This window comes from Mauremys mutica, chromosome 6 (genome assembly GCF_020497125.1).
Source record: "Mauremys mutica isolate MM-2020 ecotype Southern chromosome 6, ASM2049712v1, whole genome shotgun sequence".
In the NCBI taxonomy this organism is placed as follows: Eukaryota; Metazoa; Chordata; order Testudines; family Geoemydidae; genus Mauremys; species Mauremys mutica.
In genome coordinates, this window is record NC_059077.1 from 114,231,595 (window position 1) to 114,248,752 (window position 17,158).

At 45.5% G+C, this 17,158-nt stretch overlaps 1 long non-coding RNA gene across 1 annotated transcript in view; it reads left to right on the forward strand.

Annotated features, from left to right (window-relative positions):
• The first annotated feature begins 12,198 nt into the window (after positions 1 to 12,198).
• LOC123373357 overlaps positions 12,199 to 17,158 on the forward strand; it is a 38,231-nt gene continuing 33,271 nt past the window's right edge. The window contains exon 1 of the long non-coding RNA XR_006580683.1: positions 12,199 to 12,310. This is a non-coding gene — a long non-coding RNA (uncharacterized LOC123373357). The remainder of the gene's footprint in view (positions 12,311 to 17,158) is intronic.

Below are 17,158 nucleotides of genomic sequence, written 5' to 3' on the forward strand. Positions count from 1 at the left end.
TCACTCCCTGGCTTGAGGACACAGTTCAGGGAGTAGAGGGTCCCCAAAACAAATTCCCTGACTAACTAACTAAAGACAAGGCACTCACGAGCTCCCCAAATGATTTTCAGGGTTGAGGATGACGCTGGACGATTCCAGGGGCTGCTGTCCGCTGGCAGGGATCCTCCTCAGGCAGGAATCAGCCTTGGACTAGCAGTGCTGACCATGTGGGGACTGGTCTCACCAGGGGAGCTGGAGGCGAACCCAGCCTGGCTGGGGAAATTTCTCAGCGAACATAACAATTGGGAATCATCCGTGAGGAAGGAAAACCCAGCTGGGGAATCTGGTGTCAGGTCCCTAGAGGCCAGTTCTCAGGGGGAACCCTGCTTGCAGGCCTGGGACTCACCAGCTCCCCTCAAAGCCTGTTTGGCCTTTCCCTGGCTGGCTCCAGCCTCCCCTCAAAATGGCTTCTCCCTCTCCTCAACTCCCTGGGAGGGGCATCTCCACTCCCTATTGGTTGCTGGGCAGACTCTGAGGTTGCCTTGGCTCCTCCTCCCTGAGCTGCCAGCAGACAGAGCTCCAGGAATCTCCTTGGGGGTTACACTAATCTTCTATGATTCTATGTAGGAATGACTCATATAGGTCTTAGGAACCACAGATGCCACTTTAACAGCACAGTAGCTATCACAACATGACAAGAATAAGTCTCACGGGTAGCAAAAGGTTCTGTTCTTATGCAATGGACGAGGCTATACAAAAGGGTGCACTTGAGTAAAAGACACCCTTTCTCTCCATCTGTAAATGAATTTCTGGGTTGAAATCCTGGCCACATCGAAGACACTGGCAAAACTCTCAGTGACTTCAATGGGGCCAGGATTTCACCCGTGTAATGTCTGACAGCTCAAGAAAACATGCAGGTAACCGGAGCATACAAGGTGTAAGGGACATCTTGTTTTATTTCATGCTCCGTGGAGGTCTTTGAATGTAAAGGCTGAGACCTTGAACTGTACTCTGGATTCAACAGGGCACATATATCTGAGCACTAGGGTGATAGGTGTGCGATGACCTTGGAGGGGCTGCTGCAAGTTGTAGTAAATGGAGCCCTTTCAGGGGGTGTGGCCTCTGTCCTAGATCTAATGAGCTGTAATGATCGAGGCTGGAGGCTGTGAGTATATGAATTGCTATAGCTAGATCTGGTTTCCAAAAGGTGGGGAGAGGGGAAATTCTTGGCCATTCAAAGATAGTAGTGGGACTTTTGGGATATCCACTAACATGCAGGAGTCCAGAAAGACCCAAAAGCTGTGAACAATGAGAGCAGGTCTCTTTCAGAGTTTCTAATTAGTAATCTGATTTAGGTACTCAGTCTGGATTTAGCTGCCAGAGTTAAGGCACCCAAATTTGAAAATGTTGATCTGTGTTAAAGATCAAAGATGTAGATGATGACCAAATTCACTTTGAGCAAAAATTAAAATTTGATGCGGGTATCTCAGAAGACGTAACTATTGCTATATCCGTTCTTCCAACAGGAGTCTCCTCTGAACAGATGAGCTGGGGGATGTGATTTCTCTAAGGGTTTATCTACATGGGGAAGATATTGTGAAATGAGCCAGGGTGTCAGTTTCCAAGCGCAATAGCTATTCTGCACTAACTCCCTGTATGGGCACTCTTATTCAACACTGAGTGCCCTGGCGTGGCTTAGCTTAATCCACTTCCAAAGTACTGGATAGCTGTTCCAGGATATTTCCCCATGTAGACAAGCCCTAAATCATGATGGCAATATATTGCTTCCAAACTCCTTGAATATGTTTCATGGGGAAAAAGGAAAGAGATGCAGATGGATGGAAATTTAATCAGCCAGTACCTCCAAATACCTAGCAGCTAAGAAGCCCTCAAACCAAGATATTAGACGTATCCTGGATCAAGAGCAATGGAACAAAACTATAAAACTTATTACAGTATATCCAGTTAAAGCTACAACTGATTGACATTAAAAACATGTGTGAAGGAAGCTGTAAATGAAATCACTGTTCACTTTTGAGATTCATATCACTGAGGCTAAGTACTCCTTCAGGGGACCTTCAGTGTATATATTGGCCTCACCATAAGCAGACTACAAACTGTGGGACAAATTCTGTCCTTGCTGTGTATTTGAAGCTCTCACTGAAGTCAGGAATCATCGAAATGCAACCATCTCTAAGGTGCAATGTGACAACTGTTTTAACCGTTCCTAGTCATGTAGGACAGAATGAGAGGCAGAATATAACGTGCCACTGAAATCACAAGGGGGATCTACTATGGCCAGAACAACATAGCACCTGAGCTTTTCAAATAGCCGTGGGATGCAACAGGTCACAGGTGATCATGCTCCTTTCCTGCATGTCTAGCCCCCAGAGCTGGTCTTCTCATTCATTACAAACTCTATCCATCAAATGAGTGTCAAATTCTATTCTACACCCAGCAGAGATAGGGGAACTATTAGGCAACTGGGTTCAGTTCCCTGATTCTCTTCACAGCTCCACCCTAGGCCCAGCCCTGGGGCTACTCCAGCCTATGTCCGTTGAGGGCCCCAGGATACTTCCCCCTCTCCCGCATGCTCTATGTCCCATTGTTGTCTCCCTCTCCCTCCCCCCACCCATGTTCTGTGTCCCCCAGTGGACCCCTCCAGCACCGTGTCCCCTCCCCACATGGCAGCATCCAGGTTAAGGTGAATGTGGGAGACAGAATTGTTTGTTGCATGGGGCCATAGAATGGAGATCTCCAGTAGGAGGACATTATGCTTACAGAGAGACATTTTTTCCTTCCCAGACACGAGGCAAGCAACTTATTGTGTGTGAGGAGGGGAAGCAGGGAATGACACATTCCCCCTCCCCCCATTCCCTCCACCATGGTTGTGCCTATGATCCCAGACACTGGGAAAGGAAACCTTATTTCTCTAATCGCTGTATTGCAACCTAACCAAGGACACTTCATGGAAAACGAGTTAAAACTGACCTTTCTAGCAATGTGTTTTCTTGTGAAAGAGTGATGTTTTGAAACCAAAAAAGCACTTTAGGAAATGTGTTTATTAAGAAACTTCGCCTGATGGGTGACTCAGGCTTTTTTGGGGGGGGAGGAGTGGTTGTTTTGGGAATATAATAAGACACTGTATGAAACATTAGAGAAGAAATCCCTGAATTAAGCAATGGCACCAGTCCTAAAAAACTAATCTAGAAACTGAAATAAATTTTTAACTAACTAAATAATTTTTTCAGCATTCTTGGTCAAAATATATGGTTAGCCACAGTATTACTAACCCCAAATATTCAAACATTGCAAGCCAGGCCTTGGAAAAAATACAATAAGTTGAGGTCTTTTTTATTTTCCTTCTGGTGTTTGAGCCTTTAAGGTCGCATTTTCAAGCTTTTCTCCAGAACCATTTAATTTAATTTAAACTTATTTAATTATATTTTAAGTAAAGCTGAGATGCCCTCCTAATCACATGGCTCCAGGAGCTGGGGCATTAAGCAAAACACCAAATATCACAAGACTTACAATGAAATCACAAGAGTTGGCAACACTCCTGCAATCCTCATTCACACAAGTGATCATTACTCATGTTATTCATCTCATTAATTTCAGTGGAGGCACTTGCGTGATTAATTATTGCATGATAATGATCTTAGGTGGTGGATTCACTTAAAATTACCTAGCAACTGATCGCCAGGTCCAATCATTGGAACAACTTCCCTTGAATTTAATGGGCATTTAATATAACTCTACAATGAAAAAGTTAACATAACTTAAGGGACAGATTTTCAAAAGTGCCTAAAAGATTTAGGAGCATGAGTTCCATTGTTCAAAGGGACTTGTGCTCCTAAATCTCTTAGACATGTCATTCCCTTCAGATGGTCATGTGATATTTATGTGTGGGATGACATTCAGATTAGTCATGTGTGTATATATGGAAACAACTTGTCTTTTAATGTAACAAAATTAATTATATAAGTAAGAGAAGGGGCCAGTTGTGCTGTTTCTGATACTGCCACTAATAGTTACAGCCACTAGTACTGCCTCTGGTGTGGATTTAAGCTACTACTACCACCAGCTAATTGATACTGAGGTCTTCTGGGGCTCTGTGATTTAACTTTCAGGCCCGCTTCTCTAACCACAGTGCTGAGCTTGAGAGGGCTCCTGGAGGCCATAGAATTGCCCCACCAGACTGAAGAGAGGGTTAGGGTGAGTTCCCAGCCTTTGAGGGAGTCACCCCCTCTCTAGATACTGATAAATTATCCAGCCTGAGACAAGCTTTCATCACTGAAGCTCATACACAGACTTCTAATGAGCAAATGGCTTGACCTCTGGGAAGCGCCGGATCGCACCAAGTATCACGTCCTCCCAAAGTATTTTCCTGGGGAAGGATAAATATGCATAATCCCCTGCAAAATCTCCTCTCCCCACACACCAGGTTAGACACCACAAATTGCACACCACACCACGCTGTCAATGTATACAGTGCGTTTTTCAGAAAGCAAGCATCAACATTTCCAGCAAGTGCACTTCATAGTGGTTTCTTTGCCAAGTGGTGCTGCTTCTAGCCTGGGATATATTATGGGAAAGAGTGAATAGATTCCAGATTCCTTCAACATTCCAGATTGTTTTGGACCCGCCTTTTAATGAAATATTGGTAGACCTTCACTGTAGAGCCCGTGTCCAATGTTGTCATCTAAGAACTTATATGTGTGACAGAATGTACCTGTGTTTACACCCTAGAGGCTGTTGTAATAATTTTTGTATAAGGCACGTCTTGTAAATTATCCTTTGAAAACTCATAATTTGTTGGTCAGTATCGTCCTGATAAAATATGTGGCAACATCATAACATTTCCCTACCACAGCCATGCCCAAACTGAGGTTGACAAACAAAGGAATGTGTGCTCTGCTTAATTTGCATTTAAGCCATAAACAGAGTCATCAAGCAGGAAGGGAAACAAAGGAAACTCAAACAGGTGAGAAAAGCCGGCAGGGAACATCCTTCCACACAGACTCTTTGTCTCCTAGTGCCCAGCTGGAAATGTTTTCCAAGAGAGGGACTGAAACTATAAAAAAGGAGGGACAAACACCCCACTCTCTCTCTCTCTCGCTGCCCATTGCATTCACTGCACCTGAAGTGACAAAGGAAGCATGCATTGGACTCTGGGACGGGGGGTCCTGACCTACAAGGTTGGTCAGTAACACTGCTGAAAACATGTGGTAAGAAACTTGGCTTGAATCTGATATAGTTTGTTAAATTAGGTGCTATCAAACGTCTTATCTTTATTTTTCCTGTAACCATTTCTGAATTTTATGCCTCATTACATCTCTCTCTTTGTAGTTAATTAACTTGTTTTGTTATTTTATCTAATCCAGTGTGTTTAAATTGAAGTATCTGAATAACTATTTGAAATGTTTAGCTGGCATATTATTCCTTTAAAGAAATAACAGACTGAAAATATTTTGTGCAGTACAGGACATACATTTCTGGGGGGAAATCTGGGACTGGAGGAGTGCTGGGGTCACCCTGCAGTATAACCAAGGCTGGTGAGAACCAGAGTGTAAGCCAAGTGTGGCTGGCAGGTTGCCGTTACACACACATACTCAGGGTGTGACTTGCATGCTGGAAGGTAGTTTGCGAGTGGGCCAGGTGGGAGCTACTGCAGCAAGTATTGTAAGGCACCCAAGGCTGCAGGTCAGGGGTGACACTGCTGCTCATTCGTCTGGATTATACCCTGATATGTCACAATCTGAAATTGTATTAGCCTTGTGTGGTGGCTGAGCGAGATGTTAGGATTTTACACCCAGGGGCCTACACTTGCCGGGTAAGCACAGCCATGAGTGATGTCTGCTGTAAAGCTGCACTGCCCCATCAGGGAGTTTGGGGAGGGATTATGCCACTTCAGTCTGAAGGAGGGTTGCATGCAGCACCATCTTCCCTGTGTTCCCAGTCGGCTCTGGAGGGCTGATATACAGGTGGGCAGAGCTTTGGCCCTACATATTCTCTTTGGGGGGCCTGATGGCAGTACTTCCTGTGCTCTCAAATCCAGAGACTGCAACCATGGCTGATCCTAGTGTGAGGTAACAAGATGGGAAAGACTTCTTGTATCCATCCTACCTTGCACCCAGGCAGGGGCCAGTCACAATCTGGCATCAAATTAGTGTTCAGAGGAGGACAGGATGGCTCCTGGGTTTGGGAGGATGTTACACGATCTTTTGTCATTACTCCCCGCATTCTAATCCAGCCCAGATTGGTAGTCACCAGAAGCCATTACTATATATTGTCTGTTCAGTGTCCTATGTGAAAAGAATTAGCTGTTTCTCAGTCGTGTTTCTCCTGGTAAAATGGTCAGAGGCAGTTGGAGATGCCTACTCTTTTCATGTAATAAAGATGTGGTTTGAAAGGCAGAGGAGCTGGAATAAATTGATAAATTAGGGTCCTAGAACTGTAATTTGACTTTTATACAATTACAGCCAAAAGGTTTTCTAATGTAGATTTAAAGTCCATGTAAGGCTGTTTAATTTTTAATCTACAAAGTTGTATCAGTCAGTAATCAAATCTTGCCAAATGATTTGATCCAAAGTGCATGAATTGTATGTTTTTTTAGCAGATGTTCCATAAGTTTTGCTGCAAGTAGACATGTTAGTACAGGGATGGGTAAACTTTGTGGCCCGAGGGCCACATCGGCATTGTGAAACTGTATGGAGGGATGGGTAGGGAGGGCTGTGCCTCCACAAACAGCCTGGCCCCCGCCCCCTATCCGCTCCCTCCCACTTCCCACCCCCTGACTGTCCCCCTCAGAACCCCTGACCCATCCAACCCCCCCGCTCCTTGTCCCCTGACTGCCCCCTCCTGGGACCCCCCCCGCCCCTAACCGCCCCCTGGGACCTCACCCCCTATCCAACCCCCCTGTTCCTTGACTGCCCCAACCCCTATCCACACCCCTGCCCCTAACCGCTTCCCGGGACCCCACCCCCTATCTAATCCCCCTGCTCCTTGTCCCCTGACCGCCCCCTCCCAGGACCCCCGCCCTAAATGCCCCCCTGGACCACGCCCCCTATCCAACTCCCCCTGCTCCCTGTCCCCTGACTGCCCCAACCCCTATCCACACCCCCATCCCCTGACAGCCCCTCCTCCCCCCGGGATTCCCACACCTATCCAATGCCCCCTGTCCCCTGACTGCCCCCCGGAACCTCCTGCCCCTTATCCAAACCCCCACTGCCACCCCCTTACCATGTTGTTTGGAGCACCAGGAGCTCACCGCCCAGCTGGAGCCAGTCACGCCCCCCGTGCTGCCTGGCAGGAGCGGCGGGCCAGAGCGCTGGTGGCGTGACACACTGAGGCTATGGGGGTGGAGGGTAGCCTCCCCGGCCAGGAGCTCAAGGGCCGGGCAGGATAGTCCCACGGGCCGGATGTGGCCTGTGGGCCATAGTTTCCCCACCTCTATGTTAGTACTAGATGGATAGAGTACCTAGAATAAGTGATATGGTCAGGCAAATCTGACTGGTTTTGGCATTCAAGCACTGGAGTATATCAATGTATGGCTCTGTGCTGTGTAATTTAATAACACAGACATGCATTGTAACACAAGCAGTGACATGTTAATATATGGACCATATGGCCCAAGATCCAAAGCACCAGTAACTGAGAGGGAACATCCATCCGCTAAAACAGAGAGTGTTTGCCTCAATATTCTTGCCCAAAATTTCCCTACTGCACAGTAGGCGGTGCAAGAGTTCATTTTCACCCTCCATTCCAGAGGTAGCTGCATTTCAGTGATGCTGTGCCAATAGTTTGTACTGTAGTTTGGCCTTCTAAGATGTAATGTATTGTTATTAATGGCACACAAGGAACCACGTGTCACACATTCAAATCCACAGCAAATGAAATGTGAAAAGAAAAGCCCAGGATATGGTATAAACCTTGCTGCTCTGAAAAAGAAGAGGGATGCACCGAAATAGTTTCCTCAGGCATTTTTTTCACCTCTCTGACACTGTCTCCCATTTAGATCTTGAGGAAAGAGAAAACTACAAAAATTGAAATGCAGTCACCATTTGGAAGCTCCTACGATGCTTTTGCATTTTCAGATTTATTTGGGATGACTGAATGGTTTTAAATTCGCCAATAGGACTCCAAGATCTCCATATAGTCAGATAGATTGGTTCCACAGCTTTCAGTTATTACATGTGTGAAAATGTTTTTTTTTTTAAATAAAGCAACAGTTGAGTGATAAAATGCCCAAAGGGTCACTTATTCAAGAGTGGTCTCTAAGGTCCTGATCCAAAGCCCCTAGAAGTCAATGCAAAAACTCCCATTCACCTTGGTGGGCTCTGGATCAATCCCAAAAGTTTTGGGAACACTCTTCTGTGTGCAAGTTTTTGTGCATGCAAAATACAGTGCACCTTGGACTCCTGAAACAAGAAAATGCAAGCATCAGCCATGGACAAAAATGCGGGCAAACCTCTTCTGGTTCCTGGTTTCAGTTCAAACTCAATCCTAAAATGATTTTGAATACTTTTGTGGTTCAAGTTGAATAGTTCACAGACAATTAGGAATCATATATTGAAGAGCAATGAGCATTTTCAGGCTAAATATTAGAGAAGCTTGCCTAAAAGGTTAGAAAAACATTCAGAGACCTAAAGAAAAGAAATCATACTCAGGGACGTAAAAATCTTATACACTAAAAAGCCCTGGAGACTTTTTTGGTGTACACAGCAGCAATATATATTTATCTATAGCTTATCAATCTCTGAGGTGTCTAATATAGATAATCTTCATTTGTGATTTAATCCAATTCTGATTCATTTCAAATTACTAATATGAGCTAAAAATAGCCTTGATTTTATTTAATGGTTTTAGAACACCGTCTAAGAGAACTCAACAAAATGGTAACTGCACATACAAAATGTGCATTGTGATGGTCAGAATTCTGTGGTGTGTCTTTCATTTTGCTGACATGAGTGCCACTGGTACATGCCACAAAATGCTGCAGCCCTCATGGCTTTGTTTTGAAATTTAACCTTATGGTGATAGTAAGTGTGAGTCGACAGAGTGCAGCACAGAAGCCACTTGACTGGCTTTATTGTGACGTGAGACATTTTCACACACATCTGGAATGATCCATCAGAGAATATATCAAATTATCCCAGGGAGGCCCTGTTTTTTCATCACAGTTATAACTGTGCTTCAGACAACAGAATTGCAGCTTGCAGAGAGATGGGCAGAGTTGGCACCCGAGGCAGATGAAAGAGTGAATCCAGGTCAATACATTGGAGAAGTACAAGGCATATTGTATCAAAAACATAAAGGCAAGCCGAGAGGGGTTGACAGGAGGCAGGGGCATTGTATAAGGGCAAAAGAAGGTGAGAACACTAGTCGTGCTGGTTGGATTGCAGAAAAATCCTCCCACAGCTGCACATACAGCATGTGCTGTCCCCCAGCCACCTCATTCAGAAACGTGTCCTGAAAAGACCAGGATACAATATATAAATCTCCCCCGCCCTAACAACGGTCAGAGATACTGCAAAATCTTTTCCTTGTGCCCTCCAAAAGACAAGATTAGGGCCTTGGTACTTACACTGTTAATAAACAGACTAACTCCCAGGCACAGGAACATCTCTTCCTGACTGAAGGCCCTTCACAGGGACAGGCAGCTGGAGTTGGCTCTGCAGGCCATGTCTTTAACCCAGTGACAGATGTAGCTTCCTGATCCAATGGGTGCACTTGGCTGCTGCCACCCCACCTGCAGCAGCGCCCAGTGCCCCAGTACCAAAACCCTAATCCCAGCCTGTGGAGGGGGAGGCCACCCCAGTGGGGAGCGGCGGGTGGACTGGAGAGCGAGCTTGCCACATACTCACCCCGAAGTGGCGGCTCCTGTCCCACAGGTGTGGGCTCAGCTCCAGGCTTTGTGACCTGATGTGCTGGGTCACAGCACCTCCCAGGTTTGGCCCGGCCACTCCTCTACCATGACAGAGGGGTGACCGGGCCAAACCTGAGTGGCACTGCAATCCTTTGCACCAGATCTCAGGGCCTGGGGCAGAGAGCTGGGCCCCACAGAACATTAGCTGCTGTGGGTGTGATTGTGCCCATGAACCCCTACTAATCCCCTCCCCCCCCCAGCTTTATTCTTAAACTTCATCTGAGGTATTAGTCGGATCGGCGGGTAGTGTTCAATGTAGCGGGGATTGCTTTATCGCATCTCATCTGGATGTGATCAATCGATCTGCTAATCGACGCCCGTACTCCATCTCGGCAGGAGGAGTAAGCGGAGTCAACGGGGGAGCCACGCCAGTCAACTCGCCACCGTGAGGTTGGCCAGGATAAGTCGAACTAAGATACTTCGACTTCAGCTATGCAAATAGTTTAGCTGAATTTGTGAATCTTAATTTGAACCCCCTGCCTCCCCCCCCTGCTAGTGTAGCCTAGGCCATGGTTGCATAACTCAAGTTTTTGTATTGACTTCTGATAGCTGGTTTCCATTCCTGTAAAGGCTTCAGCAATTGTTGCTGACTTCACCTTTGGCAAGACTCTTAGAATTATGATCTCATCCTTTTCCTTTTTAACGCAGCATTGAAATGTTTTTTTCTCATTTTCTCTGAGACCTCAGCAAAGCCTAACACATTATGGTCATATTCATTTTGCAGAGCTCTGTGCTTGCGGTGTTTGTAGCTGGGTAGATGTCTAAAGAATTTGATAGAGATGAGGTCTAGAGAGGTGCTGAGATACTATTGCACAAGTGCCAGAGAAGTGCCTATAAGGAAATGATACAAACACAACTTTATCTGTATCTATAAATATTATTATTAGGGTCAGGATTGTGACCTGGCCATACAACGCTGCACCGCGGAGGTGCTCCCTTCCTCCATTGTGTGGGATAGCAACACTGAGTCACAGAACAGGGTATATCTTCACTGTAGAGTTAGCTCAGGTTATCTCGAGTGAGAGCAGCCACGCTGTGAAATGAACTCAAGCTGCGGTGTCCACACCGCACTCATTCCTGTCTGACACTTAGATGTCTGGCGGCCAAGCCTGCGGCTCTTTGCACTGCGCTGAGCGGGGCGAGTGTATGAATTCTCTCCCAGTGAATTGTGGGAGACCTTGCCTGTCCTTTCTGGGGACGTGGAGGGAAAGGCGGGAAGGCACTGGAGGTCTAGTAGCATGAAAATGGAGTTAGCCTGTGTCCCTGCTGCAGAGTGACCGTGTTAGCAGCTGAGGAGTTGTACTAACTCAAGCTGTAGCCTTGACCCCCCTAATGGGCTAGCCAACGTGAGCGAAAAGCACTGCCACACTTGAGTTAAAGGTTTTTGTTGGACAGGACTCTAGTTAAGGACAACACTCAAGTAATAACTCAAGTTAACTTTGCTGTGAACACAAGACTACGGAGTGGGAAGCAGCCCCTGAGACTGTGCCAGTTCACCTCCCTATGAAGAAGAGCACAGAATGGGAGGGTAACGGGTGGGGCATTGGCTCTTCAACCCTTCCTCCCCCCCCATTCACTGCACTGGCCAGCACAGCTGAGCTGAGTGGGGGGTGGGGAATGTAACCTACTACTGGTATAGACCAATAGCACATTGCTTTTCACCTGGAGCCAGGAGGAACCAGGGAAATTAATTGTGACTCTCTGAGTCACATTTTATTCTCTGCTCCGCTCCTAGGGCAATATGCCCACACCTTGCCCTGTGTAGAGGGCAGATTGTAATGTCTCCGTATGGCTCTGTAACAGAGTGGCTTTCCCCCATGGGCCGGAGAGCCTAGGGCTCAGCCACCCTGCGTACAGAATGAGCCCCACCTGAGGGGAACCAGGCACTTCCCCAGAGAGAGCCAGGCTAAAGTGGTGATAAAGCCCAGCTGGGAAGGAGATAGAGTCGGCAGGTGGGAAAGTTCTATAGTCAGGGAGGCCTAGGAGAGATCCTGAATAGTTACTGGAAGACCTGGGAAGGGCTGTTACAAGCCCTGAGTTATTGATCATTCTGGAAGGTGTTTTAAAATAGTGTTTTTAATCATATTGTTTGTGTTGTTGTGACGGGGCAGAGCAGCCCCGCTCTGGTACAGCAGGGGTTAACCCTTCCTTCCTAGCAGAGGAAGCCCTGCCCCGGAAGCTCTGCTGGGCATGCTCCAACTGGAGAACAGGTATAAAAGCCTGCAGATCAGCTCAGTCTGGGCTGACCACTGGAGAAGGATGCACGCTGCCAGCTCCTGAAGAGGGAGAGCCTACGCGCTAGGAGTCAGCCAAGCTGAGACACTACCTGGGACCCCGACAGATGACGCCACAGGGGAGAAACAGACCAGAGGACCCCCTGCCCCAGATGAACTGGTATTCACGGTAGGAAGTGACCCGGGAGAACTTTAGAGACAAACAGCATTAGAACTGTGGTGACGCTCATCGTGTTGTGAATGGATCCCCGCCGAGCGAGGGGCAAGGAGAGCTTGCCACTAACAGGGCCCTGGGTCGGGGCTCAGTGGAGAGGACAGGCCTGAGTCCCTCACCCCCGAACCGTGAGGGATCTTGGCTGCTAGGTCGTGTTACCCTGCTCGTAAGAGGGTTTATATGGACTCTGGCCACTAGGCCGTGCGACCCTGCTCATGGAGGGGTGTATACAGAGTCTGGCTGCTAGGCTATGCTATTCTGCTCATAAGGGGGTTTATATGGACTCTGGCCACTAGGCTTTGCGACCCTGCTCATATGGGGGGGCATATATGGGCTCTGGCCGCTAGGCCGTGCTACCCCATTCATAGGGGGGTGTATATGGACTCTGGCCGCTAGGCCGTGCTACCCTGTTCATAGGGGGGTGTATATGGACTCTGGCCGCTAGGCTGTGCTATCCCGCCCGTAAGGGAGGTTATATAGACTCTGACTGCTAGGCCACGCTACTGCACCCAACAGGAGTGACAGTGAAGAGGAAGGCCAAGAGGCCGTCACTGACCGCCTGCAGAGAGGCAGACATAGTGACTCGAGAGTGGTGAGACATCAGCACCCCATCCTACCCCTGCCACAAAGGGGTGCTGTGGTGCCTGACCCGCTACAGTTGTCAACAAGCTTATAAATTACATGTAGAGTCTAAGGTTTTTGCTGTACAGCTAAATTACTGTAATCATACAGTTAATCATTACCATTGTAAAACTTCATCAAAAATCATTTTTTTGTCTGGGACAATCTCTGTCAGAATGTGTCCTGTTTTAATTGACTCACTGAATTATTATAAATGCTCTGGTTTGAAACTACACAAAAATCCATCTGCATTCTGATGGAAAAATATGTTCTTCCCAAGGGCAGGAGAGAACCTTCCTTGGTGAGGTACAGTATCACTAGCAGTGGTGCACTTCTGAGTATTGGATTGTAAAAAAATAATTAGGTGCTTAGGCACCCAATTCTCTTTGTGCCCCTGGTCCCCAACTCTAACCACTAGACTTTACTGCATCTCAGAGTAAAATAAAGGGGCTGATCCTCAGCTGGTATAATTAATTTTGGTGGTAGTATATTGATTTATACCACCTGAGGTTCTGATCCATTTAAAAAAAATTGTTTTCTGTAAGTCTTGTTTTCTAACTAAAGGACTAAGGGAAAAGGACTGTCTTTCCCAGTGCCTAGCACACTGGGACCCAAGTTTGACCCAGCCACCCCTCCGTCATGGAAGGGTGGCACCTGGCTGCTAGAGGCAGCTAAGCCAAACCCGAGTGTCACTGCCATTCAGTGTTCCAGGGCGCAATTAGGTGCTGCTGGAATAATAGGTTTGCATGTACCACAGCAAGAATTTTTTGCAAATTGATTTGAAAGTCTGTCTAAATCTGACTCTCTTCACTGGACATCCTGACATCTCATGTGCAAGGATAGGGGAAAAAATCCATTTTGTTTTCTAAACAGAGAAGGGTCTGCTTATATTGGTAAAATAGCCATGTTTATTTCCCTGCAGTGTTTGTTTTACGGCAACTTAACAAAACCTGTAAACGCTGTTGAGCCAGAGTAACCATTAGCAATGGAAATGATTACTACTACTTCAATGGACCTTTTTTGTGCAATGTTGCCGGCACGCTGTCTTGTGAGTCATAATGACCGGATGGAAATTAATTTGTGTCCTTGCTGTAGGTCTTTTTTTCTTAATATAATCCAATTTTCCTTTTTTACATTTATCTCCTCAAGTGTCTGCAATGTAATAAGCCAGAGTCACATTTGAAAATTCTCCTATATGTCTTTCCTGTGACCAGCCTATTTGGATGTACAGTGTAATGCAAATTAGTGTGCTAACAGAATGCAGTCAATGGAAAGATTTCCATAGACTTGAGTCAGCTTTGGAAGTGGTATAGTACTTGTAGTGAAATTCATCTCTGCACAGTGCTATCAAAAGGCCTTTGTGAGTTCCATTAAGCACTATTTTGAGGACTTCATAATGCATAAATCTTGTGCTGGTCCTCTGCGCAGGGATGAATTTCTTTCTGTAAGTAAAAGAAAACTCTTGGGTGTGTGATTAATGAAAAGATGAAACTGCTGCTTTTTAGATAAGGTAGTTTTGACAGTGTGGCCTAGTGGTTATAGCACAGGACTCAGGTGATCTGGGTTCTATTCCCAGCTATGCCACTGGGTGACTCTGGGCAAGTCACTCTGCTGCTCTGTGCCGCAGTTTCTCCATCTGCAAAGTGGGGGAAATGATACCTCCTTTGTAAAGTGCTTTGCGATTGGCTCATGAAAAGTACTGTATGAGAGCTAGGTATTATTACTACTTTCTCTGGCATTGCTGAAGGAGCAGCATTAAGGTTGGCAGTTCAATTAACCCACCCAAACATAGTTTCCAATGTGTGAATGTCTTGTAAAAAATGAATTTCTTAGTTACATAATGGGTTTTTTTCAATAAATGTAAACTAGAATGTTCTTTTAAGGGTTTTTACTCTTAAGCTACCGCCATGCACTTCTAGCCCCAGGATCTACTTAACACTCTTCATCTGGAAACCTGCTTTCATTTTTACACCTGCAAGTCCCCTTAAGATGAAGGCAGAGTTTGGCCTGTTGTATTTTTTTCCATGCTCCTATTGCCCTCACTTGTTGCTCAAATTGTGATGTTCATCATGGCTGTGAATGAACCCAACCCATCATGCGATCCATCCAAAAATCCATACATTCCAGCTACAGACAGTTGGTGGTACCACTGTTAATCCTAAAACAGCTCAGAGATCTGCATTTTTCGGTGGTGCATATTAAAAGTCAGCCAGCCCCAAATCTAACATATATCTTCTGACAATTTCCTGCCCTGGCTTGTGAGACTACTTTTCACTCTCTTTCACAACAGGGTTAACTAGCAGAGCTAATCACAAGCCTTTTATATATATGAGAGAGAAATTTCAAAGCTGTTCTCATGTTGCATGGCTTGCAATGGGCCCATTTTCCACTTATGAAATCAAGTTCTTTATATAAGACCTGCCAAACCATGATTGAAATAATTATCAAAAAGTTTCATTTACTGAAACCTAGGATTTTGGTAAACGCAAAGTTGATAACTATTTTGATGTTTGTAACATTTTTTTATGGAAATTTGTGTAATTTTTTTTGACAGTCACACATACACCATCCTCTTTGAAAGTCAATTTTTTGTGCGTGAAATGTTTCATTTTTTAAAAAGACCATTTTCAACTTTTTTTTTATTATTTTAAAAAGTCAGGAAGCTCTAGTAGTTAGGTCAAAGGATGCCTTACTGAATGTAAGGGAATCTACCCAAACGTACGGGAATCTGACTTGCACCATGAGGACATCTCTGCTGCATCAGAGCCCAGTCCTTCTCTTTTGAAGTCAACGGGAGTCTTGCCATGGATTTTAAGGGAACAGGACTGGGGCCTGTGTGCACTGGATCATCTGATCCCTTCAGACTGGCATCAAACTATTTAAACCCGGGGGGGGGGTGAAGTGCATCTGAGAAGAGTGAATAAGCCATAAGCTTATTTTCATTGCTCAGACCACAACTTAATGTGCAAATGCATCGTGCCAGAATGTAGCACGTTGCTGAAGCACCTGGATAGAGGAAATGGCAATGAGTTATACCCCTCTGCATTTTTAGGGGAAATTTTAGCTCTTGAAATTAGACCCTACTGTGTGACCATGTGCAAAGAGCTTCATAGGCGCCTGATGCATATTCTGTAAGTAATTTCCTCCTGACCCATTCAATACCCACCTCACAACACTGTTAAAGCGACACCATTCTACATATCTTATTTTGAAAGTCTGGCTTTATTTAAGCATTGCTGTAATACAAACACCTAAGACCCTTTAATGTACTGCACTCTTAACCATATTTAGTTGGGTAGGACAGTAAAACTTTCTTATTACCAGATGAAGCAATTTCAGCAGAGATGGGCCCAAGCATAATGTGGATTGGTATACACTGAATGTTTGAGGGTGTTTGCAGCTGGGTGTATGGTTTGGCCTACTGCAATGATGATAGCTACCAACTTTAGGTCCCTGTCTGAGCTTCCCTGAAGACTGAGGATGTTTGGGTCTGGGGTTTTGGTTCAGGTTCATCTCTGCTCTTAGATATCACCAATAAAACAATGATCGTTTTTGTTTTTCTAGAAAATCACAAACGTGGAGCAGTGGGCATCCCACTTTCCCTAGCTGGGAGAACAGCTCCATGATCCCACTGTCAACACACATCCCACGGCAATTACGTTGGCCACAAGTACATTGTGGGACCACAAGCAATATTTACAAGATACGGATCTGGTCAATCAGATGCTAACCATCAAAAGCAGACTTGAAAACAGCATGTTTTTCATAAGCCTTTAGCTGAGTATATTTGAAGTATTGAATGCCACAATTTTGAACAATGTCTATATTTTATTTACATTATTTATATAAAAATATAGGAAGCAACCGAAGCTGATCCAATGGATATTTCATATGCCTTGGCATGTGGACACCTTACGTGTAGACACACAAATAGTCCAGTGGTAGAGGCCATATAAGTACCTGCTCAGGTGGATGTGCTTATATACATAAGAGCCAAATTCTGTCCTCAGATCTATATGATTTTGACTATAACTTGTCTGTGAATTGCAAGTACATACCTAAAGGCAGGGCTTGGCCCTAAAGAAATGCACCAAGGAACATAAACTACATACTGTGCTTCCTGCCTCGGCCAGACCCGCAGGAAGTTTCTCATTAATAAAGATACAAGCAAGGAATTCCACA